The sequence below is a fragment of the Nomascus leucogenys genome, chromosome 2, assembly GCF_006542625.1.
Source record: "Nomascus leucogenys isolate Asia chromosome 2, Asia_NLE_v1, whole genome shotgun sequence".
NCBI lineage: Eukaryota > Metazoa > Chordata > Mammalia > Primates > Hylobatidae > Nomascus > Nomascus leucogenys.
The window spans coordinates 148783409-148810366 of NC_044382.1; the positions used below are offsets into that span (position 1 = coordinate 148783409).

The window sequence follows — 26958 nt, forward strand, 5'->3', positions numbered from 1 at the left end:
GCTGGAAAAGCTGGCTTTCCATTAGTTAAATGTGCATATGATGAGACTTGACTATCTTCATTGAAGCCAGATTCCTAATCATACAATCTCCACCAGACTATGCATTAAATAAGGCAAGACCTCTTTTCTCTCTTATGTTCTGTGTATCTTTGGATTCCCACTACCAGTCAGATGCTTTGGGGCAGGGGAATTGAGGAATAATAATAGTAGAAGTGGCAATAATAGTAGTTGATATCAGTGTGGTGCTGATTTTGAACCAGGCCTGGTGTGAGTACTTTAGATGTATTAATCAGCACATTTAATCCTCATAATGACTCTGTAGGATATCTACTATGGTTTTAATCCCATTTGATTGATGGGGAAACTTCAGGAGAACTTAATAAAAGAACCTAATAAAGCTTTAGGACTGTAGGGCTAAGATTCAAACTCAAGACAATTCCAGACACACAAGACCACATGTTGTATGATTCTATGAAATGGAACAAACTTGTCCAGAAAAGTCAAATCCAGAGACAGAAAGCAGATTAGAAGATGTCTAGGGCTGGGGCAGGAGGAAATGGGGAGTTACTGCTAATGGGTATAGAATTGCTTTGGGGAAGATGAAAATGTTCTGGAGGTAGATAGTGGTGGTGATTACATTAACTCTCTGTAAATAAACCCCAAACCTGGGAATCATATATCTTAACCGGTAAGCTTTGTAGTATGTTAAATATGTCTCAATAAAACTGGTATTGAATAGGAAAACAAGCCCTGGGCAGGCCAGCCTCAGCGCTCCTGTTTGTTCATGAGCGCACACAACCTGTTTTACAGTTGTTCACCACCTCTAGTAACATTCTACTTGCTTTACTTATATTAACACAGCGACTCCTCAAAAGATCCCGGTTATCCACCCTACTGAGATCAGAAAGCGGAAGCAGAAAGATGTTGAGAAACTTGGGGCTGGCAAGTGGTAGTGCCAGGACTAAGACCTGGGCTGTTTGGGTCTAATTCTTTCTGGCTACACTGGTTCTTACATGTGTTTCATTCATTAAAAGCAACCTGTGTTATTTGGAGCTGCAGGTCACCTTGGCCTATTGGAAATAAAGCAGTCGTTCTTCACTTTTGTTTTGCTGATTTGTAAAGTGAATTAAGAACCATCTTTTGCCTCAATCCTTATTATTCCTTTAGTAGCCCACCCTGATGTAGAGTTCTGGCTGCAAAGCTCTCAGAGACCGAAGAAGAGGAGATGTGTTAGTGTTACTGACTTTTTTTTAAGACAGGGTCTTTCTCTGTTGCCCAGGCTGGAGTTCAGTGGTGCAATCATAGCTAACTGCAGCTGGGACCACCTGAGCTCGAGCAACCCTCTTGCCTCAGCCGTCAAAATAGCTAAGTGGGACTACAGGCGTGGACCACCAGGCCCAGTTAATTAAAAAATTTTTTTTAATTTTTTTTATTGTTGTACTTTAAGTTTTAGGGTACATGTGCACAATGTGCAGGTTTGTTACATATGTATCCATGTGCCATGTTGGTGTGCTGCACCCATTAACTCGTCATTTAGCATTAGGTATATCTCCTAATGCTGTCCCTCCCCCCTCCCCCCACCCCACAACAGTCCCCGGAGTGTGATGTTCCCCTTCCTGTGTCCACGAGTTCTCATTGTTCAATTCCCACCTACGAGTGAGAACATGCGGTGTTTGGTTTTTTGTCCTTGCGATAGTTTACTGAGAATGATGTTTTCCAGTTTCATCCATGTCCCTACAAAGGACACGAACTTTTATTCTTTTTTCTCTAAACTTCTCTTCTCGCTTCATTTCATTTGTTTCATCTTCCATTGCTGATACCCTTTCTTCCAGTTGATTGCATCGGCTCCTGAGGCTTCTGCAATCTTCCCGTAGTTCTCGAAACTTGGCTTTCAGCTCCATCAGCTCCTTTAAGCCCTTCTCTGCATTGGTTATCTTAGTTATACATTCATCTGTTTTTTTTTTCCAAAGTTTTTAACTTCTTTGCCATTGGTTTGAGTTTTCTCCCATAGCTTGGAGTAGCTTGATCATCTGAAGCCTTCTTCTCTCAACTCGTCAAAGTCATTCTCCATCCAGCTTTGTTCCATTGCTGGTGAGGAACTGTGTTCCTTTGGGGGAGGAGAGGTGCTCTGCTTTTTAGAATTTCCAGTTTTCCTGCTCTGTTTTTTCCCCATCTTTGTGGTTTTATGTACTTTTGGTCTTTGATGATGGTGGTGTACAGATGGGGTTTTGGTGTCGGTGTCCTTTCTGTTTGTTAGTTTTCCTTCTACCAGACAGGACCCTCAGCTGTAGGTCTGTTGGAGTTTGCTAGAGGTGCACTCCAGACCCTGTTTTGCTGGGCGTCAGCAGCGGTGGCTGCAGAACAGCAGATTTTTGTGGACTGCAAATTCAGCTGTCTGATTGTTCCTCTGAAAGTTTTGTCTCAGAGGAGTACCTGGCTGAGTGAGGTGTCAGTCTGTCCCTACTGTGGGGTGCCTCCCAGTTAGGCTGCTCGGGGGTCAGGGATCCACTTTAGGAGGCAGTCTGCCCTTTCTCAGATCTCCAGCTGCGTGCTGGGAGAACCACTACTCTCTTCAAAGCTGTCAGACAGGGACATTTAAGACTGCAGAGGTTCCTGCTGTCTTTTTGTTTGTGCTCTGCCCCCACAGGTGGAGCCTACAGAGGCAGGCAGGCCTCCTTGAGCTGTGGTGGGCTCCACCCATTTCGAGCTTCCTGGCTGCTTTGTTTACCTAAGCAAGCCTGGGCAATGGTGGGCGCCCCTCCCGCAGCCTCGCTGCCACCTTGCAGTTTGATCTCAGGCTGCTGTGCTAGCAATCAGCGAGACTCCGTGGGCGTAGCACCCTCCGAGCCAGGTGCGGGACACAATCTCTTGGTGTGCCATTTTCCAAGCCCATTGGAAAAGCGCAGTATTAGGGTAGGAGTGACCCACTTTTCCAGGTGCTGTCAGTTACCACTTTCTTTGACTAGGAAAGGGAACTCCCTGACCAGTTGCACTTCCTGAGTGAGGGAATGCCTCGCCCTGCTTCAGCTTGTGCATGGTGTGCTGCACTGACTGTCCTGCACCCGCTGTTTGGCACTCCCTAGTGAGATGAACCTGGTACCTCAGATGGAAATGCAGAAATCACCCGTCTTCTGCGTCACTCACGCTGGGAGCTGTAGACCAGAGCTGTTCCTATTCGGCCATCTTGGCTCCACACCCTAAAAAAATTTTTTTTTTAAGACAGGGTCTTGTTATGTTGTCCATGCTGGTCTGGAACTCCTGGCCTCAAGTGATCCTCCAGGAGTAGCTGGCATTACAGGCTTGGCTGACTTTTAAAAGTAGTAAGTAGTTTAGGATAGGGGGTGGTATGGAGGTGGGGTGGGGAGAAAGAGGAGAGAAATCTAATTGATATGCTAATTGTCATTGTACTCAAGTTGATAGCAGATTGCTGAAGGTTTTAGGATTTACCCAAATTAACATGAAAGTTTGGCACCCCTTTGCTGGTGCGACTGAAGAATTCAATAGCCTAGTAATGAGCAGTCAATCTAAGGTCTGAGACTGGGAAAGGAGTTCTCACTTCTTACATCCAGTGCTCATCACTCTGCAAATCAAGGCCCCCTGAACTCTTTCCACCCCTGCCTTCTGTGTCTCCCTCAGTGCCCTTCATCACCCCCCTACGGAGTTTGTTTATTCTCAGGTCCCCTAACCATGGAATGTATTCCTATCTGCCCTCACTCATGGGTTGATTATTTCTATCCTTTGTCATGTTGAAAATGCTGAGTGACAAAGCCATTAGCCATGCACAGTGAAACAAGGAAAGCAGCCTAGAGCTGGTCCCCAGACCAGCCCCAGCACATGAGTTTGGGTGCTGGAAGGGGAGGCTTTATGGAGGCAAAGCTGAGGGGCTGTATGTGTCTTCATAGGTCTCAAGTCTGTGGAAGCAACCACGCTTTGCGCTGGGGCAGAAGTCAGGACTTGAACTGGCTCTGGCTGGGACCCAGGCTCCCAGGTAGTCAGCTCCCAGGTGACAGGAGTCCGCTGGGCTCCCTCTGATTCTTAAAGCCTTCCCAGACAGCAACAGGAGATCACGCAAAGCCACGTAAGTGTCTGATTCAGTCCTCCCTGGTCAGTTTTCCAGCACAGCATTTTGCAAAATGTGTTCTGAAGAGATACTGGTTCCATGGGAGGTTAATATGGGTTCTGGAGAAAAAAATTAGGTGAATCAAAAAATTTGTTGTATAATGTTTTGGAAAACTCTGGAGTTGAGAAGTGGACCAGACTGGGTTTTGTTTTTTCACAAATGAAAGTCTCTGAGATTGCAGCGTGTTTCAGTTTCAGAGCACTGAGGATAAGGAAACTCTTGTATACGTGGGTCTCGGGCACTCATTCACAGATCACACTTCCGAAAACAGGCTGCTAGGATGCCAGATCTCAGAGTACGGGCTTTGACGGGGCCGTTCACCCAGCTCCACGACCAACTGGGAGCCTGTTAGGACTGCAAATCCTGTCCTCTGGACCTAGAGAATGAAAGCCTTTGGGGGCAGGCTCAGAAATCTGTGTTTGCAGATTCCATTGGATTTTCAACTCCATCCAGAGTAATCCTTCTGGTGTCACTGTGAATATTTGCTGATCCTTCTGACATCTATCCATGGTGCTTGTTTCTGAAGGGTAGTCTAAACCGTTGGCTGTCAACTGTTGGGGCGAGGGGAGTTGTAACCCTCAGGGGACAGTTTGCAATATCTACAGACATGCTTGTTTGTCACAACCTGGGGAGGGGAGTGGGCATCTAGTGGGCAGAGCTCAGGGATGCTGTTCAACATCCTACAATGAACAGCACAGCTCCCACCAAAAAAAAAGTTATCCTGACCCAAATACAGTAGTGCTGAGGTGAAAAACCCTGATTCGAATGCATAGCTTCATGCTCACGCAGCACACACAGGGATTTTTATCCTTATCTTATCCTGTTATTACTAGGAGGCTGGAATCTGAAGCTAGGTCTGTGAAAAGATACCTCACAGCAAGCCACTGTTCATGTATAATTTTTCAAAAGGTAAAACGAAGACTCGGGTAAATATGCACTTTAACTCATTAATTTATGAAGAAACCAGTAAGATGCCATGATTATTTCAAAGGGCATTTAAGAAGCTAAGGTATTCGTAAGGAATTTAGCAAAGAAATGTGAAGATGAGATTGCTGAGTTAGATAAAAACTGGTTAATGTTCATCATGCCTAAACTTTTGGGGGTTATCTGTTCTCTTAGACAAAAATTATTCGCATCTCTACTGGACAAAAGTTGACCACTGAAGTGGTGACTTCACAAAGCCTGGGATCTCCAAGAGCCAACAATGAGATGAACTAAGAGCATGCTCCTAGACAGCTTCAGGTGGGCCCTGACTGATAACCAAAGGATGTGCCATCAACCATTTGGGCCTTGTTTGCAAGCTTTGAATAATTTTTCTGGTGCTTTAAACACATTATTATTAGTAGTAGTATTTTGAGACAGAGTCTTGCTCTTTCGCCCAGGCTGAAGTGCAGTGGCGTGATCTCGGCTCACTGCAACCTCCATCTCCAGAGTTCAAGCGATTCTCTTGCCTCAGCCTCCCAAGTAGCTGGGATTACAGGCGCCTGCCATCAGGCCCAGCTAATTTTTTTTTTCTATTTTTTATAGAGATGGGGTTTGACCATGTTTGCCAGGCTGTTTTCAAACTCCTGACCTCAAGTGATCTGCTCACCTCGACCTCCCAAAGTGCTAGGATTACAGACGTGGGTCACCGCACCCGGTCTAAGTACATGACTTGTAATTTACTGTTGCTGCATGGTCTGTGAAAAGTGGGGCAAAGAAATGGGAAGTGATGGGAGGAGAGGTCACAGGAGGCCAAAGTTGTAATATGGATAGAAGCCATTTCTTACCTGTCTTCTATGAAGTGTGGATTGTGATAGATGCTTTCATTCAACTCTGTGAGGTGCATCCTGTCATCATCCCCATCTACAGATGAGAAAACTGAGTCAGAGGAAGAGAGGTATGTCAGTAGCAGGCATGGACAAAGGAAGGAGAAAGCAATGATCAAGATGATGGAGAATTACAATTTAGCCAGAGAGAGGAAGGATGATGTTATAAGCTCGAGGGAAGCATGAGTCCAGATCTGAAGCAGAAATACTCATAGCACATTCAGGGGGTAATGAGGAGGCTGTTATGGGTGACTGTGAACGTGAAGGCAACGTGAAATTGGATCAGAATTACAAAGATGACAGTTATTAATAGCATCAGTGTTATTTTAGCCAAAGGACTTTACTATTGCTGTAGTGCAGTGCCTCATACTACACCACCACAGTTAAGAGCCCAGGCCTCGAGGGAAGGTTACAGTTTGAAGCCCAGCTCTGCCACTGTAGGGCTGTGTCGCCATGGGCAAGTTGCTTAACCTCTGTGCCTCAGTTACCAGATCTATGAAATGTCAGCAGTGAAACCTAGGTGATACGACTGGGATGGGAATTCCAGAGAACCTTGTAAACACTTGGTCCAGCAAGCAATATGGCCTCAGAAAATAGAAGTTGGATGTGTTTATGTACACGAGGAAATGGACAGATAGGACTTAACAGACCATGGTTGTGAGTGACTTGGCTGTAAGTGTCACAGTCTTAGTTTGAGTTTCCTCAAAAGCGGATTCTGTGAGGAGGATTTGAGTGCAATAAATTCGCTTGGGAGGTGGTCCAAGGGGAAGTGTAAAGGAGTGGGAAAGTGAGGCAAGGAAGGAAGGGGAAAGACACGAAGGGTCTGTTACTCAGGCAGATACTGCTGTGGGTGTGTGGGGCTTAACTCCCCTGGGAACCTTTGAGAGTCTGTGGAATACCTGCTTCTGAGCCATCCCAGCTGAGGTGCATGGGAGCTCCAGATTTTATGCCACAAATCTGGTGGGCATTAATTCAGAGCTGCCCCAGGTAGCATTGATTTTGAGACTACTGGAGTACTCCAGACTCAGAGAAAGCGGTCAGTAAGGAGGTGTAGACACCTGCAGTTGGAAGTTGGGCCAGCCCTGGAATGGAAAAGCCAGAAGACATGGGAGCTTGGGGGCTGGGTGGTGAGCTGTCAGTGTCTCCTGTGGTAAGTATCTCATATGGTTTGGCTGTGTCCATGCCCAAATCTCATCATCCCATAGTAGCCTTGTGTCATGGGACGGACCCTGTGGGCTGTAAGTGAATCTTGGGGGCAGGTTTTCCCTGTGCTGTTCTCATGATAGTGAATAAGTCTCACGAGATCTGAGGGTTTCATAAAGGGCAGTTCCCCTGCACACACTCTCTTGCCTGCTGCCATGTGAGACATGCCTTTACTCCTCCTCCTCCTTCCACTGTGATTGTGAGGCCACCTCAGCCGTGTGGAACTGTGAGTCCATTAAACCTCTTTTTCTTTATAAAATACCCAGTCTTGGGTATTTCATCATAACAGTTTGAAAATGGACTAATACAGTATCCAAAGGCATAAAAATAGTCATGCACTTTGGGGGAGTAATATACATCTGAGAAGTTAAACAGAGGTAAATACAGGAAAATATGTACAAAAATACGTTATATGAAATTATATATGCATATTGTTTATGTTTTATGCATTGTATGTTAAATAGTAGTAATAGCCAACACTTACGAAGTAGTTGCCACATGCCTGACTCTCCTAAATGCTCTAGAAATAGGCTAGATTTCCAGCAAATGAAAACTGGTTAGGCAGCTCAATAGAATATTACATAACCATTAAAGAGGATGGTTATAAAGATGATGATAATGGCATGGAAAAATCATGTGAATGAGAAATGAATACTAAACGGGAGATTGTGTGTGCAGTAGGATTCCTACGAAGCAAAACAAGCCTCTAAATATAGAGAAAGAAGGGTGGAATCTGAAAGGAATTTATCAAAATCCTAACCGCAATTTTGTTCATGCAATGGGATTCAGAGTTGTTTTTTCCCCTCTGGTTTACAAGTCTCCATTGATACACTTGCATTACATCTATAATGAAAAATACAAGAAACTTGAAAAAGTGCAAGGAAAAAAACCCTCTAAAACATAGGTGGTAAGACCCAGTGAAAGTTTTAAAGAAGGGAATAACATAATGGAAAATATATTTCAGAAAAATTAATCTGGGGGCAATGTGGAAGATGGATTGAATCAGGAAACACCCAAGGCGAGAAGTCCAGCTTGAAAGCTTGTATGAGTCATTGGGAGTATGGAAAAGAAAGAGCCAATTTTAGATGCTTGATCATGAATGAGATGATGGGGAAGAAAGAGAAAAATGCCAGAAATTATTCCAACATTTTAAAGCATTTTGAATGGAAGAAAATAAGCAATGGAACTAATATAAATATAGTTAGAGAGAGAGTGAGAGTGCACCGGTTTCTTTACATCTGTTGCTTGTTTAAACCTAACAGCAATGCTATATGCTATGCTTTTAATATTCCTATTTTACAAATGACCTAATAAAAGATTAGAGAAATAAAGCCACTTATCCAAGGTCACACAGGGTACGAACTCAGATTGTTGTTAAATGAACTGGCTAGATAGAAGGATGGATGAATGCATAGATGGAGGATGGATGGATGGATGATGGATGGATACATTGATAACTACATGAGGGGGAAGGAATCTGGTGAATTGTAATGTTACAGTAGAAAATAGGGCATTTCAAGAAGGAAGTGGCAGATAGTCTCAGGCAGTGAAGAAGGTAGGGAATAGAGAAAGCACTAGATTCAACGAGAAGAAGGACCAGTCACTGGTCCTCTTGGAGAAGGTCCTTCCAATTAAATAATGGAAAGTGGGCTTTAGCAGCATGGGGAACTGAGGGGCCAGGACATGTTGGGGAACCTGTGAAATGGCTGGTCAGAGCATGGCATGTATGAGCTTAAAACCAGATGTGAACCTAAGGAAGAGATCCAACAATAGGAAGGAGCAGGGAGGTAAGAGAGAAAAATGACGGGGAGAGGAGAGTAGGGTAAGAAGACATGGAAAAATGGAAAGGAAAGAAATTATTTGTTAAGAAGAAGGACACCAGACTGCCTGAGTTTGAGTCTCAACTCCGCTGCCCTGTAACCTTGAGCAAACCCCATAACTGTCTCTGCTTCTGACCCCTCATCTGTTGAATGGGAAAATAGTAATAAGCCCTATCTCCTGGGGTTCTCGAGAGGAGGAATTGAAGCATGTAACATACTTAAGACAGTGCCCGGTGTGCTGCAAGTTGAAACTGTGTAGGGATCCTGTTGCCTTAGTCATCACAACAAAGACTATTTCCTGGGCAACAGCCCAAAGCTATAGATTAAGAAACTGAGGCTCAGTCACTTAAAGAATGTTCCCTGAGAAAGTACACTCGGAGCCTCAGCATTGCTCTGCGTGCAAGTAGTTAGCTCTCCTATCTTTCAGGGAGAAATAGATTTTGTGTAAAATAGAATGCATGGCTTTGTTAGTGGAAACTAACCTTCAGCAATTGTAATAAATGAGGTACGTGAGGTTGCATTTTTTCTCCTTTTTGAAAAAAAGAGTTAATAAACAGAGGCTGTTCAATAAACCAAAGTTAGAAGGTGTTTAGGAAGCACTGGAGAGTGGCTGAGGAGCAAGGTAGTGAGGACTTGGAGGACCTGGAGGAGGCAGATGAGACCCATCAGATCCCAGCAAGCTCCATCAACTCGGTGCCCTTTCACCATTCCAGAAAGTTTTATGCTCATATAATTGATGCTTGGAGAAGCCTGCACACCACAGACTTGGCATGAGAAATTCTAAAAGCCTTATTAACCCAACCACTTAGGCTTTCTGAGTGCAACCCCTACCCTATTCTATTTGGGCTCAGGATTTCCTGGGCCCCAAAATGTCCCACTGTTGGGATGTGGAGATTAAACTAATACCCTTCTTTGGTTGGCTCTCCTCCCACATCCCCCTACCTCTCTAGCCTTTGTTTCCAGAAAACTACATCTGTGCTCAGCCTGCTCCCTCCTGCCCTTGGTGGTCATGAAACCTGCCAAAGAAGCATTCTCTCTGAGGCAGAGCCACTGGAGAAATTGCACATCCAGGATTGATTTTGCATAGTGTAAAAATCAATCCGGTGAACCTGGCAGAAGAGGTATCCTCTAAGTTTGGTTATAAGCACAGTGGGGCAGGGAAGTAAATAGTTTAAATGGGAAAGTTTAAAACAATAAACATGGAGAGATAGGTGAAGTCGGAGTTTGAAATTTGCTGGGCTAAAATGGGTTTTCTCTTTCTGTGTTAATCTTATCTGGCAGCTGAGCTTTACCTGTCACGTGGTTTTTGGGGGAGAAAAGGGTACCCTCCTTCCTTTGCTGGCAGGAGAACCCTGAGAGAGACACTATCAGTCCCTCCTGGGATAGAAATTTATCTAATTTTAGTGGTTGGCAAGACTATGAACAACCATCTTTATTTGTGCTCTAATAATTATTAATTGAATGACATTCTAACAATTAAGAAATAGCTTTTATTGAGTGCTATCTATATATCAGGAACCCACCTAAGTATTTTCACATGTAATGTCTAATTCAAGCTTCTGAATGTGGTTAACTTCATTTTATAGCTGAGGACTCTACAGCCTATAGGGCACACACACACATATACCATCTTCATTGATCTTCACCCAACCATCAGAAGCCTGGGAAAGACATTTTGCAGTTAAGAAAAGTGAATCTCAGGAACTTGTCTTCTTCATTAAACAATTGACAGAAACAGGTTTGAATCCAGGTCTTCTGACTCCATATTACTTTCATTTTATTGGGAGAGTATATGGGTGGCGTATCTTCTTAAATTCCTCTGGCCAGGTCCTGAGAAAAGCATTTACTGTGCATTGTCTCAACACTTGTAATAAGCCTATTAGGGAGGTGGTGTTTTTCCACTTTACAATGAGGAGACTGAGGCTTAGAGAGGGTAGGTATGCCATTGAAACAAAGCCACTCAGGCAGTTGTAGGAAGTACAGCTGGGGCTTATACCTTCCCATTCTACCCTCTAGGTTTTCCCTGCTATATGCATTTCTTACAGCAGTGCCTTCAATAGGAGAAACAATGACAAGTGATTTTTCCAGTGGGACAGGAAGAGGGTGATTGTGGTCTTGGACCTTGGGATTTAGGATGGGCTATTGACATTAACAGTTGGATAGGCTGCTTGGTCAGTCCAGGGAAAAGCAGGAGGGAAGATAAGACATGACTGACAATTCAGGAAGGGCCAGCTCCATCCAATCAGAACAAATTGGAGCTTTTTGTCTTCTTTAAGCCTACTAGTTTCACTTCTCATTTTGAACGAAACAACTTGCTGGGCCAACCTATTGTTGCTGCCTTTCTCTGCCTACCACAGCTATCAAAGCAAAGTTATTGGAACATGTGAACGTCACTAGCATCCCAGGCAAGATTTAGGTTCTGAAAAGAGGTCATCAGATTGTAGAGTTGGATTTCCATTTCCCTGGAGAGTATTGTGCTTCAGAAAATCATTATTGGTTTGTCATCCTAGCCTGTCATGGTGGAACCCCTGGGCTCTGAAAGGTTACAGGAAAATAGCAGGTCCTTGGCAGTTCTCAGAAGGTTCTGTTTCTCACCTGGGCCAGGATTGTGCCTGTGCGTTTTGTTCACAAGATGAGAAGAGCTTGGTTAAATAAGGACCAACCTCTCTTTATACATTTTCTATCCTGATTGATTGCATCAGAAAAGCCGTTCATCTGGTTTGAAGATAGACAGGTGGTTGCTGTCACTGCACCAGCAGCTTTTGAAGTTTGCTCTGTGATATGATTACAGCCCATACTTAAGCTTCTGCTCCAGGAAGTGAGGTTGACCTTTGATCTTACTCCTCATTTAAAAATCACAGATCTTGGAAAATGAACCAATCTAGAAAGATATTGGAAGCTGCTGCTGCTGCTGCTGAGGTTGGCTGTCAAACCAACTTAACTGGCCTGCATTACCTAGAACTGTTTTTTTTTTGTTTTTTTTTTCTGGTTAAGACCAATGACCTTTAAAGCCTTTTTATTTTTCCTCTGACAATCTCTAGTGGACATCTGGTCTGTTGTGCGTTCTTATGGGAATCCCAGAATCTTTCTGTAACTCTGGGCTCCAAATGAGAGAGGCACATTTAACAAAGACCAGAAGAAAATCAAAACTGTTGCTCAAACTGACAGTGTATGTTTTTCATCCCACTCCTTGATTAGCTCATTCGTTCATTCATTCATTCATGTGCTGGCTCTGTGTAGAAGTTGGGGGTAAACAGGTAACCAAAAGGTAGTCCGTGACCCCACGATGTTCTAATTCGGAAGGGTAAACAGACAAGGCAGTCAACATTGTCCATTCAGAGTGAATGAGCTTGGGAGTACAACCACTTGGGAAACCCATTTTGTTAATTTACCTTTGACAGATACCATTGAACAGTTTTTCCGAGTGTCTGTGAAGAAGGCATGGTGGTGGTAGGGGGTGGGTGGGTGGTTTCTGAGGACCTGATAATGTTTCTCCGTGATTTTAGTGCCAGTTACGTGGCAACTCATGGAAAACACTGAGCTGAATACTTGGGCTTTTGCACCTTTTTGTAGTGCCTTAGTATATTTTACGCAAAAAAATCAAAGTATGCTCAGCCTCAGGTGCATTGGGAATACAGAGGAGAGACCAGCCCAACTTTGGAGGAGAATAGAGAGAGGGACCCAGGAAGGCCTTCTGGGGAAGATATTTGACTTGGGCCCTGAAGGAGCAACAGAAATTAGGCACTGAGTAAAATGGGACTGGATGCACCTGCACAAAGCCAGCAGCAGGAGAAAAGACATGGAGTGGAAGGAGCTGGCAGTTCGTGCTTGGGGGAAGCTGAGAGATGCTTGTGGGGCTGGAGCCCAAGGTGCAGGGCTGCAGGGGTAGGAGGGAGCAGCCGGGGAGGGGGTGGATTGGTTCAGAAACACGATGTCATGCGTGTCATGTTGAGAAACTTGGATTTCACCCTGGAGGCGCAGGAACTAGGGGGGATTTTTCAGCAGCAGTGACAGACGCTCTCAAGTCTGGGTTTTCCAATGATCAGCATGCTTGTGCCTCCACGGGGGCGCAGGATGGGAGACAGATGCCTTTTGCAATAGTTCCAGAGAAGACTGAAGACCACATTCACGGCACTGAGAGAGAAGAGGAGGAGACAGATACCACAGAGATCATGAGATACAGCACAACAGATAAGACTTGCTGATTAACTGTGTGGAGTTGCAGGGAGGGACAGGGAGAAATCAGGTTTCTTCCAGCCCAGCTTCTGGTTGGAATCACTCAGACAGAGACACTTGGGCCTGAGAGAGGATTCCCCTTATGACATAAGGCCTCAAAAATTCTCATTAGTCATTCCAAAAACATCTATTTCCAGCCTACACTGCTCCAGCCAGTGGGGGAGGTCCTGAGAGATAGAGGAAGGACCAATTCTTGCCCTGAGAGAGTCGCCTAGAGATTGTGGGGAGACAGCAGGTCCGAGTCTCTGTGCCTTAAACCTCTGGACAGTATGTTTGGCTGACACTTACATGGTGGTCTTGGTTTCTTATTCAAGGTCGGTTTCCCAACTCTCATAGCGTCAGCTTCAGGGCATCCCCAAATCTCTTGCAGAAGAGATGATTCTTTCGCCTTGAGTTGTTTTGAGCCAAGCATATGACATTGCGTGAATGTTTGAAAACTTCTTTTGGTTCTCAGAATGCAATTCTCACAGTGCTGAAGGCTGCCAATTAAATGAAGATTTAGATAAAGGCTGTGTGGGAGACAGAATGCAATATTCTTAAACCTAATAATGGCTTCCTTCTGTCTTTTTGAAGCTCTCAAATAATCCTGATTGACTGACTCTCTGCTTTGGGCATTCCCATTTTCTGGACAATTTAATACCATTTAAAATGTTTGACAACTTTTATTTGGGGGCAGACATCCTTAGGGGATGGGGCCGTGGGCAAAGATACAAATGCTGTACCATCAAAGGAACCGTGGATTTAAATAAGGATTTTTTTTTTTCATATTCAGAAGAGGTGGGAACAGAAAGGATGAGGGCAGCTTCTCAGGTTATAGTATTTACCACGTGAAGAAGGTAACAAAGGTATGTGCCTGGCCTTGTGCTAAAGGCTTTCCTCATATCAGTTCCTTCACCCCTCCCAACAGTACTGACGTAGATGGAGTGACTAGATCCATTATACAGGCAAAGTAGCTGAGGCCCACAGCCATAGCAAATAAACTGTGGAGCTGGTGGTCCCAGATCTCAGGCTCTTAGTCATCCTCTTGGCTCTGGGGTACACAGGTAAGATTCCAGACTGGAGGATGGGGTCCAAAAGAAACCCAAGATAATTTCCCTGCCTTTCCCATTGTATCAGGGGATTCATCTGTTCATACATTCATTCATTTTCCCAACACATTTACTGAATGTCCACAAGCACCAGGAAAATAGCAATGGGTGCAATCAGGTTCCTATTTTCGTGGAGCTTTTGCTTTAGTGGCAGAGGCAAACAGTAAAGAAAATTCATTAGTAATAAGTGTTGCAATCAATAAGCCGGTCAATCAAGCACCGTAAAAGGGTAAAGTGACAAAGGTGCTCCTTGTGATACGGGTAGGGGGTGAGGGGAGGTGTCCTGGAGAGGAGACATTTCAACTGAGATCTGCCTGAAGTAGACGAGATGGCCACGTGGGTCTCAAGAGGAAAGAGTATGCCAGGAAGAGCAAAAAGCAAGTGCAAAGTCCTAAAGCAGGAAATAGTGAGGCTACCGCAAGTGTCTGGTCCAAGAGTAGGAGATGAGATCAGGGAGGCAGATTAGGCTGCAGGGAGGGTGTGCGTGTGATGCTGAGAGTGATGGAAAACCACTGGTGGGGGTGGGGGAGGGCAAGGCAGTGACATCATTTGTCTTTATGTGCAGCAGAGGAATCCAAAGCAATTCAGAAGAAGCCTACAGAAGCTTACCTCCTCCACAGGCTATTTTTTTCTTGTTTACGTATGTTAATTTTACATATATTAACGCAGTCCTCACAACCACCAAATGAAATAGGCATTGCCCTTATTATCGTTCTTTCCCATTTTAACGATGGGGAAACTGAAGCTTAGAGTAGGCAAGGTTACCCAGATAGGAAGCAATGCCTTCGGGTCATAGCTCACTACTCAAGTGCTTGAAATTTCAGCTAGCCTTTAGTGGGCACCTGCTATGTGCCAGGATCTGTATGAGGTTTGGGACCACCTAGATGGACCCTTGAATCACTTTCATGTCTCAGGACAGTGTGAGAGATAGAAACTTAAGCTGAGAGTTACCATGCAAAGCAGAAAATGCTGGTCTAGCAAAAGGAACTCTGATTTTGATTTGGGAGTACAAAGAAAGAGCATCTGCCTCAGACAGAGTTATCAGTGAAAAGATGACATCTGAGCTGGGACTGAAAATCATGTTGGAGATAGTCAAACAAAAGCTAGCAGTATGGGAGTGGGGGGTTTCAAGCAGAGAAATCAGTGGTTCAGAGGCACAGGATAGAGAGAGAACGGCAGCTGGCTCACTGTGGCTGGAGTGCATCTGGTTGCATTTGAGAATGGTGTGTGTGTGTGTGTGATGGTGATGAGGTGAGGGGCTAGAGAGGAAGACAGGTTGGCACCTGGTTGCGTTTTAAAAAAAGTAAGTAGACTTTATTGTTTAGAGCAGGTTTAAGTTCACAGCAGAATTTGGTAGAAGGTCCAGAAGTTTCCCAAGTACCTCCCATCCCCACAAATGCACAGCCTTGCCCCACTATCAACATCCCACGTCAGAATGGTACATTTGTTATGCTCAGTGACCCTACATTGACACATCATTATCACTCAGAGTTCACAGTTTACATTAGGGTGCTGTACAGTCTATGGTGGATACATGACAAATGTGTAAATTCATGTATCCACCATTAAGATATCACACAGAATAGTTGTACTGCCCTAAAACTACTTGCTCTGCCCTAAAACTACTTGCTCTGCCTATTTACCTACCCGCTCCCTTCTCCCTAACCCCTGGCAATCCACTGATCTTTTTCCTATTTCCATAGCTTTGCCTTTACCAGAATGTCAGATAGTTGGAATAATATAGTAGGTAGCCCTTTCAAATTAGCTTCCTTCACTTGGTATCATGCATTGAAGATTCCTCTACGTTCTCTTATGGTTTGATAGCTCTTTTTTTTTTTAGCGTTGAATAATATTTCATTGTCTGGATGTACCACAGTTTATCCATTGACCTACTTGAGGATATCTTGGTTGCTTCTAAGTTTTGGTGATTACAAATAAAGCTTCTATAAATATTTGTGTTTCCTCATATAGATCTTGTATATATACAGTAGTTCCGCAGTTTTCGTGGGGAAGAAGTTCCCAGACACCCAATGGATGCCTGAAACTATGGATAGTAGCAAACCGTACATACATTATGTTTTTTTCCTGTACATACCTGTGACAAAGTTTAATTTATAAATGAGGCACAGTAAGAGATGAACAACAATTGCTCCATAAAATGGAAAAATTATGATCATATGCTGTAATAAAAATTACATGCATGTGGGCTCTCTCTCTCAAAATCTATTCTACTGCACTCTCCCTTCTCTCTGTGGTAATCTGTCAGTCTGATAACCAAGATGGTTACTGAGTGACTAATGGATGATGGGTAACATACACAGGATGGATACACTGAACAAAATGATAGTTCACATTCCCGGCAGGATGGAGTGGGATGACGGAAGATTTCATCATGCAACTGTGAACAGCATGTAATTTAAAACTTATGAATTATTTTTCGGATTTTTCTAGCTAATATTTTCAGACTGTGATTGACCACAGTTGACTAAAACTGTGGAAAGCAAACCTTGGAGAAAGAGAGACTACTGTATTTTGTACATTTCTTTTATGTATACAGTTTGCTAGATTTATATGGAAATATTCCAATTTGGGGAGGCTGATGTGAATGGTATTGTGTTTTAAATTCCTGATTTCATTCATTCATTGCTGGTACACAGGAAAGTGATTGGCTTTTGTACATTAACCTTGTGTCTTGTAATCTTGGCATAATTACTTACTCTTGGAGTTTGTCAATTTTTTTGGATTTCTTACGTAATCATTTTATCTGCAAACTAAGTTTTGTTTCTTACCTTCCAATCACTGCACGTTTCTTTTTTCTTACCTTACTGCATTAGCTAGGACTTCCAGGATGATGTTGAAAAGCATTGGTGAGAGGGCACATCCTTGTCTTGTTACTGATCTTATCAGGAAAGCTAGTTTCCTACCATGAAGTGTGATGTTAGTTGTAGGCTTTTTGTAGTCGTTCTTTATCAAGTTGAAGAAGTTTCTGTCTATTACTAGTTTGTTGAGAGTTATTATGAATGAGTATTGATTTTGCCAAGTACTTTTTCTGCATCTATTTATATGTGCATGTGATATCTATTGATATGTGCATATGAGTCTCCTGGTCATCATCCCAGGCATAGCTCACAAAAGTGGTGAGCAGAGAGGCCACCAGGGATGTGGGGCAGGTAATATGCTTCCCATTATACAGAAAGTAATGCCAGAAGAAAATAGTGCACAGTTGCTGCTGGTTCCCAATGGTTGATTTGACTCCTTTAAAGATTTAGCTGTCCCATTTATGTGATGAGTAACATTAATTGATTCTTAAATGTTCAACAAGCCTTGCATACCTGTGATAAATCCCATCATAGTTACATTTTAATATACTTACTTTTCTTCATACCTGTCTCAAGAGAGAAGGTAGCTCAGTGGTTAAGACTGGAGTCAGGCTGCCTGGGTATAAATTGCACCTCCATTGCTTATTAGGTGTATGAACTTGGACAAGATAATTAATCTCTCTGTGCCTCAGTTTTCACATCTGTAAAATTATGTCAAATAGTACTGATCTCCAAGGGTGGTTGTGTGGGTTAAATTACACCTAAAGAACTTAGCACCCCACTCAGCACATGGTGGCTGCCATGATGGTTTGCCGTGACCTCTCTTTATTTGAATGTGTGCCCAGTGCCTTGTTTCTCTCTGTATTCTCAGTGCCTGGTACAAAGTTGACACATTTAAAAAAAGCACATAGAAGAAAACATACATTGTTCCCTCTTTGTGTGTATGTATAGAAGATTCTGTAACTTTACTTTGATTAGACACTTGATATTCAGATAAAATAGCCCTAAAGAAGGTTCTCAAGTGGGTGGATTTTGTCAGACTATTCTGAGTATAGTTCCTAAACCTGACTCTATGTCTTGTGCTCACTCTAATCACCTCCTGGTCATCATCCCAGGCTTAGCTCACAAAAGCTGTGAGCAGGGAGGCCACCAGGGATGTGGGGCAGGTAATATGCTTCCCATTATACAGAAAGTAATGCCAGAAGAAAACAGTGCACAATTGCTGCTGGTTCCCAATAGTTGATTTGACTCCTTTAAAGATTTAGCAGCACCTGAGTTAGCATCCGGATGGCGTAACTTCTCTGTTGGACCCTAGTGCCACTATTCCTCTCTCCCTTCATTCAACATTGGGGTTAGAATGCTCACCAGCAGCATTGTGGAAATTACCTCAAAGGTAGAAACACGTAACCCATAAACACACATGAATAAGTATAGATCATAATCCTGGAAAGACGGCCTTGCCATTGAGAGGAGAATAGCAGGAGCAAGGCTGCAGAAGCACAGGACTCTGGTTGAGTCTAGGCACTGTTGCATGTACTTGGCACATTCCTTAAAACTGGCACCAAGCAGTTCATTCTCCAATGGAAATTGGTGCAAAAAATAATGTAAAACTATAAATAACAGAAAAAAATACATACTCAAACATGTATAATCCATATGCATGGACATAACTCCCCTAATGGGAATTTCTCATAAAGAATCACCTCAAAATATAATACCACATCCACAGGAACCCACCCACAGGCCAGGTACTCTGCGAGGCACTGGAATACAATGGGGGGCAATATGGACTTGAAGACTCATGCAAACGTCGTGACAAACACCTGGGAAATTTTGAATGTTAAGTAGTAGGGAAGGGTTTCTGCACCATGGCATGGTGGCCACTTTGGGCAGGAAGATTGTGGCGAGGCTATCCTGTGCATGACAGCATGTCTAGAAGCATCCCTGGCCTCTACCCACTAGAGGCCATTAGAAGCCCCATCCTCACTGTGAAATCCAAAAATGTCTCCAGAAATTGTCAAGTGTCTCCTGGAGGGGAAGGGGGGAAAGTGACACCCCATTGAGAACCACTGCTTTAGGGGAATGCTTAAGAAGTTGAGGCATATCTGCTCACTGGAAAGTGGAAATGAGCTAATTTGGAGGCTTAAAACAGCAGCCCTGGGAAAATGACATAAATTTTAAAAAGCAGAAAGTAATACGGCATTTATTCTGTGGTTTGGCTGAGGTTTTGGGTTTCAGAGGAAGCTGCTGAGAAAAGAGAGGGAGGGAAAATGTGACCCAGAAATCACAGGAACCAGGGAATCTCAACAAATTGAGTATCTTGGTTTGTGTAAGATTAGGAACCTGGAGATAAATATGGGCCAGGCAGATGCAAGTAAAATGATCACACGTGGGGAGCGTGGAAATTGGGTCTTAAAAATGAGTTAAGTCAAGGGTGGTATTTAAAATATGTACCAACTAAATATGACAGAGAAACCACCAATCAAAACGGCCATCTGCTGCAACCACCCAGTATGGGCGTTCCTGCACCTGCTGGGGTGTGGGGGAAACCCAAGAGGGAGCACCAGTTGGTGAAAGTCAGTCAATCCAGAAACCATCTAACAGAGGTGTAGGGATTAAATTCAGAGCAAGACCTGGCAAAACAGAAACAGTCCGAGGCCAGGGATGAAGTGAAAGAAAGATGACAACCTAGGGCCCAGGAGGGAATGTTCTAGAAGGTTGAGTTATATTTAAGCCCTTTCACTGTATACCTGGGACGAAAGACCCTAGAGCAGCTTCAGACATAAATTATGTATATACATGAACAAAGACAGAAAGGGTGTGCAGAAAAATGAAAACAGCTTGATTTGTAGGGCTTTCAGCATTGCGGGTGGTTTTCTTTCCCCCCTTGTTTTATTTAGACGTCTGTTGCTGCTGCTACAATTTTGTTCCGGCAATAAAAGTAAAATATATTTGGATGTTAACAAAGATGTAAAGAGACTTTTGAAGTATGTAACTGATTATAATTTAACATTCATTAAGCTTCTTTTTTAAAAAAATCTATTACGTTCATTGAAGAAGTCATATAAACAAACCAAACACCCACCATCTTCTCCCCTCCTGGAGACATGGCAGTGGCCCTTCAAAGCGGGTCAGGTCTCCGTGAAGGAAAGGGGCTATTGAGTGAGTGATGGTGGCCCAGGGGCCGGTGTGATGTTTCATGCTGGAGGGATACAGCTGTCCGTTTCCTTTGCCTCTTTTCATCCCGATTCAGCAAACAGGTCATTGTTTATGCTGACCTAGTGAGGTTGGCATCAAGCTCTCCCCTCACCATGTTGTAATGAGATAGTCCTGAAGACACACACTCTGTCCATTGAAACAGATTAGCTCTGATCACAGCTGAATTATGTGAAGTACAGCCAAACCCTATGTATGCTTTTCCTAGGGACGGGCTGGAACAGATAAGAATGGGTAATTGACAGACATTAAGAAATAGACTAAAATATTGCTTGTCCTGCTTTAATACGCACGATATTAATGAGACATTATTGTGAGTGCTGAGTAAAGAGGTTGCTGCCGGCTGGCTCTCATGCCAGGCAGCCAGCAGACCTTCTTCCCAAGTGGGGAATTAGCACAGGTGTTCCCTTGGTGAAAGCTTGGCTATGAGCATTAGCACCTTATAGAAGATCCGTGTCTCTTGGTTTATTTCAGGGAGCCTGTGCAACTCCAAAGAGGATGCACGTTGGATGCATATGGAGGCTCCATGCCTTAAGGCTAGCTTACAAATGTATGAACTCGTCTGGCTTTTATTCCATCAGAAATGAATGCGCATTGTAGGAACCAGACTTAGTAGAGAACATGGAGTATTGGGGGAAACCTCAATTAGGGAATAATGAGCTAGCACACACACAGATGTATGTCACATCAGACTATCTAATGGACCCAATTTAGGAACAACTAAGGTATGTCCTGTAATTAGGGGACTTGTTAAATCTGCACTGTCTCATATAGTAGCCACTAGTTACATGTGACTGTTTACATTTCATTTAATCAAATTAAAGAAAATTGAAAATTCAGTGTCTTGATCACAGGAGAGGAATTTTAAGGGCTCAGTTGTCACATGTGGCTAGTGGTTCTCATGTGCAGATATAGGACATCCCCGCCATCACAGAGGGATTTGGTGGACACCACTGGGTCAAATAAATGGTAGTATGTCCATAGAATGGAGTATTCTGCATATTCTCAATGAAGTAAATGCAGATATTCTAGGACAGAAAGGCCACCCTTGTGTATTGCCAGGCAAACAAGTTACAAAACTTTATGATATTAATTTTACTTAAAAAAACAGATGCAATACACAGGCACATACTTTTTGGATAAGAGTGCAAAAAACGCAGAAACGACGTACACCAAATTGTCAGCATTAGTTACCTTGAGGAGGCAGGGGTAGGTGTTTACTTTTTATTTTCTTCACATGTATATTGTCTGAACATATTTCAATGAGCATGTGTTACTGTTGGAATTAAAAAGAGATTTGTGTGATGAAAATGATTGAGAAACATGAATAGAGGGTTTTCTTTTTGCCTCTTTAGAGACTGGTTAATGGTGTTACCTGAGTGAGGTTGACCAGATGGCTTGTTGGGAGATAGAAGGGAGCTAGTTTGGAGTAAATCCATCCCCACCGCTGTCAGGTCTTGCCCAGGCATACCCTGCTTTTCCTGAATGTTCTCTTCTGGTAGGACAACAAATGCGCTTTATAGTTTTTCACAGGACCTCTCGCTACTAATCTTTGAGTCGATAACATCCTCTGCTATAGAATGGGGCAGAAGATCACTGGGCTTAAATGTCAAATAGCGCCTGAGAGGCTTAAACAACCACGAGTACGTGTCATCTGGGAGAGCTTCTCTGCCATTTAGAAGCTCAATGAGAAGATGTCTTGCAGGCTGGTGTGAGGTGGTAGAGGTGTGTGCTTGAGTGGGCATGCCTGTGTGTCTAGTGCCCTTACCCACTGAAACAGCAAAGGACATGCCTTCCCCCCATATGACAAATTTGTACGTTGATGATTTCGAGTTAAAAACATTGGATAAATTGCAGTTTCAGAAAGGGCTAGCTGACTTGTCTCTTCCTACATGTATCAGGTCAGAATGATTCCTCTGGGAGGGGCATCCTCCCCCTACCAGGGCAAGAAATTAGCCCTTATCGCCAGAGACTGAGGGTTGCAGACTGCAATGGACTTGAATAAATAACCTTACTGAAGGAGCCCTTAGCCTCCACTTGGTTTTTTGTTTGTTTGTTCATTTATTTTGAGATGGAGTTTCACTCTTGTTGTCCTGGCTGGAATGCAATGGCACAATCTTGGCTCACTGCAACCTCTGCCTCCTGGGTTCAAGCGATTCTCCTGTCTCAGCCTCTCAAGTAGCTGGGATTACAGGCATGCACCACTACGCCCGGCTAATTTTATATTTCTGGTAGAGATGGGTTTCTCGATGTTGTTCAGGCTGGTCTTGAACTCCCAGCCTCAGATAATCCACCTGCCTCGGCCTCCAAAAATGCTGGGATTACAGGTGTGAGCCACCATACCCACCCGCCTCCACTTGTTTTACACAGTCCCCTATATGTCTCTTAGTGACTCCCCTAGAAATTCACTGCCCCTAGCTAGATCCCCTTTGTCCTGTCTCTGTCAGATTTATCATTCTTTGTCTAAAAAATATAAAAGCATCTTGCTTTGGCCACTTCTTTAGACATCACTCTCTTGTGAAGATCCCCATGTACCTGGAAAACTGTTAAGATCCATACGCTTTTTTCTTGTTCATCTGGTTGACTGATTGGTGTCCATTTGGTTTCTAGGTCCAGCCAAAGAGCCCACATAATAACCAGGGTGGGGTTGGGGCTGATCTCTCGTCCCTTTTGTGATCCTATTGTAGGAGATTTACCACTCTGCTAGCTCACATACTGTGTGAATAAAGCGTGGGCTTTCTTCTTGCTCTTCAGAAAGTCTTCTCTACCCTCCCTCCTCCTTCTACTGTGGTGCATTCTCCAGCATCACAGGCATTCCACTCTGAGGTGTGAGCCATGTGGGCTTTCAGGACTCTTCAGGATCCACTTCTGCCTTTGTAGCTGTGGACCACGAGGCAGTGACTTTGAAATTCAGTCTTATTCTGCGGAAATATTACTTACTTGTCCCTACCTCATAGGGTGGTTTCTCAAAGTCAATGGGAGAACAGTGAAGGGTTGAGGCAGTGCTCGGCACATAGTAAGTGCTAAATAAATGTTAGCTTTTGTTGAAATTAATCTTACTTTTCACTAAATTCTGCTGCAAAGCAACGTGCCATTGCCTGTTCTTCACATGGCTGTGTCTCTCCTCCTCAGATGGATGGAGTAGGAGGGTTGTTGGAAGACAAAAGCATCCTGCTTCACTCCTGTTTCTCCAGGCTCCTGACAGTGACCTGCACTAGCTGATTAGTAAATTCATGGCAGTGCCTGGTGCCTGAGAGAGCGAGGATTGGGTGCAGCTTGGCTACAGCTCTGAACACAGCAGTGGGGGCTTAGTTGCTTGCAAAAGCTGCCAGCCAGTGAGCCCAGCACAGTCAGAGTCCTGTCAATGAAGTAGGTGGGTAAAAGAAGGCACCAGTTTGCCTTTGAAGCATGACTTTCTGAGGGAGAAGGCTGGGAGCCTTTACATTTGATGACTGGGAGAAAGGACCCAAGTTTTTCCTGTGTGTTGCCTTAAAACAGCCTTATTCTCTAGATGTGGTTTGTTTTCGGTTTTATTTTCAAAGAGAAGAAAATCTTGTTAATACTTATTAACTATACTTAAAATTTCACTTTACTTGTTTGGTATGTAAAACTGAGGGCTTTCTTCTACCCAGTGGCAGTTTTTGATATGAAACAGTAACAACAACAGCATAACTTATATTTTTGAGTATATTTGATACAGATATTGGTTAAAAGCATTTTGTACATATATATTCATACATATTTGTGGGTATGTATGAATACGTGTGTATATGCACATATATGTGTGTGCAATTGATTCTCATTATTCATGAATTCTGTCTTTGTGAATTTGCCTACTCAGTAAAATGTATCTGTAACTCCCAAATCAGTGCTCATGGTAGTTTTGTGGTCACTTGCAGACATATACAGAGCTGTGACAAATTTGAGTCATATGATGTATATGCTTCCAGCTGCATTCAAACTAGGTGACACTGCTTTGTTTTAGCTTTCATACTACAGATAAGTATCCTTTTCATGAACCATTTAATGCCACATTTGCTCCAATTTTATGCTATTTCTTCGCAATTTTGCTGTTAAAATGGCCCCCAAGTGGAGTGCAGAGTGCTGTCTAGTGTCTCTAAGTGCAAGAAGGCTGCAAAGTGTCTGACTGAGAAAATGCATGTGTTAGATAAGCTTTGTTCCAGCGTGAGTTACAGTGCTGCTGGCTGTGAGTTCAATATTAATAAGTAAATGATAAATTTTAAGTAAGCATCTTTAAACAGAGATACACATAAAACAAGGTTATATATTGACTAGTTGACAGAACTGTGACCAGAGGCTCACAGGAACCTAACCCTGCATTTCTAATAGGAGCAATGGTTCAATATTTGTTAGGTATTCATGGTGACTTGATAGAACATAAGTACCATAAATAAGAGAATCAATTGTATACAGACACTCCTTGATTTATGATGAGATTTTATCCTGATAAAGCATCCTACGCCAAAAAGTAGGCTGCATGCCTACCTCAAACATCACAGGTACTCTGCCTCACCTTCCTCAACTATGGCATGCCTCAACTTTGCTTGGACTCTGCCCAACTCCAGACAGGGACAATGTGACAGTAGCCAGCTCCTCTCTGAACTGACAGGCTGTAAATTGGACCTAATGAACAGCAATAGTTTAGCCTAACCTACGTTATGTGTGCTTAGAGCACTTGTGTTAGCCTATAGCAGGGCAAAATCATTGAACACAAAGCCCATTTTATAAAGAAGTGTTCACTGTCTCATGTAAGAGTATTGCATCACTTATTGCTAGACCAGGAAAAGATCAAAATTCAAAATCTTAAAAACGGTTTCAATGGAATGAGTATTTATTTTGTACCATTGTAAAGTTGAAGAAGTGTTGTCTAGTCATTCTAAGTCAGGGACTATCTGTGTATAAATTTTGTAAAATCCTCCCAGAACCTTTATGAGAGGGTGTGGACAGTGATTCTTAAGTTAATGGCATCCCTCTCTGACTATAACCATTTCACATCTGTTTTTTTGCTAAAAAACGTAGCTGCTGGGGAACCTGTTGAGGGAAGTTGGGATGTGTTTATCCTTAGGTGTTTATTCATCTTTCCAAGCTCCTGCAATCAACCACAAACCTAGGGGAATGGACGGCTTAGTGTTGGTTGTACCAATTATGCCACAGGCAGTATCTTGTGTACATTAAGTAACAGCACTGCTTTGGTAAGGCATTTGATCCCACTTTCAAAGGCAAGGTACCTGAATCGTCGACGATGAGGCCACCATCAGCCCTCCCTCTGCAATCAATGGATGACCATACACTGTGCTTGTTCCTTCTACATGGAGACCCATACTTGAATACTTGGTGGGTACCTTGAGCTAACCTCTCACTCTGTGTGGAATAGGCAGTGGGCTGTAAGGCAAAAGCACACACTTTGAAGCCAGACTCACTTGCATTGGAATCTGGGGTGTCCGACAAAACAACAACAACTACTACTGTTTTTTTTTGCCACTTACTATAACCTAGTCATAGGTTAACCATCCAACAACCATGGTAACTGAGGCACGTAGATCATCTTTCTTATTTGTTGTGCATATCACAGTGTAAAGGTAGTCCTGTTAATACAGCCATTTTTAGAAATGTTAAATGGTGTGCCCAAGGTCACACAGATGGAAGCTGGTGAATCCAGAATTTAAAAGTAGATCATGTAATCCCAGAGACAGCCTGCCTTCCCACCATCCAAACGATGCCATTCCACATATTGGAGAATCAGAACTACCTTGTAAAGATGGGTGACAATTACAACAGAGAAATGATGTAAAATGCATTGTGTAGTTTCTACCCCTGAGTTGAGTTCAGGAATGGGTCCAGTCCCTGTTGTTAAACACGCTTTGCCCTACTGCTTGCAAGGCAACTCGGATCCTTCTGATGTTTTTCTCCAAACTGACAAAGGAATCAGCTATTCCTTCTAGTGGGGGAATATTTTGACTTGTGTCTTTAGAAGTTACCTAATTCCAGCTTATTCACATCGCCTCACCTCCTAGCAGCTGGAGGAGGAATGCAGGACTAGGGTATTGAAATTTAAGAGGTTGGCCTTGAGTCACTGACTTAGCTGGGTATCCCATAAAGCAGAGAGCTTATATGTTTCTATTGTATTAGGGAGACAATTCCAGAGAGCGAGAGTGAAGGAAGAGGGGATTGAGGCAGGTAAGGAGGGGAGGCTTGCGAAGGTGTGTACTGAGCTGGCCATCCCCAAGTGTAACTGATTGAGAGGTTTGTAGAGCTTTGCCCCTGAGAAGCCTGCCTCACTAGGATGTGGGGTGGGGAGATGAAATAATTACTCCACTCATTCCCATCTGCTATTGGCCAAATGTTCGCCCAAGGTGCGTTCCTTTCCTTGCACCGTTGGATTGTGCATGCATGACGGGGCTCCTCTGTCGAGTTAAGGGAGCCCTTGGCAAGGGCTGAGAGGCTCTCTCAGTTCAGAGAGGAGTTGTCTGATGTCACGTTGCCCCTATCTGAAGCTGGACAGAGCCCAGGCAGAGCTGAGATGTGACTTGAGTAAGGAAGGCGAAGCAGTGCACCCATGATGTTTGATGCAGTCTTGAAAGCACAGTCACTATGGAGCCGCCCCCCCCTCCCTCCCCTTCTGATCCC

General features: G+C 43.5%; 1 protein-coding gene and 1 long non-coding RNA gene across 4 annotated transcripts in view; one reads left to right on the top strand and one right to left on the bottom strand.

The window, feature by feature from the left end:
• The window catches only part of CDH13 (cadherin 13), a 1172242-nt gene that overhangs the window by 15646 nt on the left and 1129638 nt on the right, over positions 1-26958 (top strand). The gene's annotated exons all lie outside the window — the stretch shown is intronic.
• On the bottom strand, positions 3698-16039 carry LOC115836743. The gene is made up of 3 exons (XR_004031780.1): positions 15942-16039; positions 5687-5693; positions 3698-3709 (listed from the first exon to the last, which is right to left on the bottom strand). It is a non-coding gene; the product is annotated as an uncharacterized LOC115836743 (long non-coding RNA).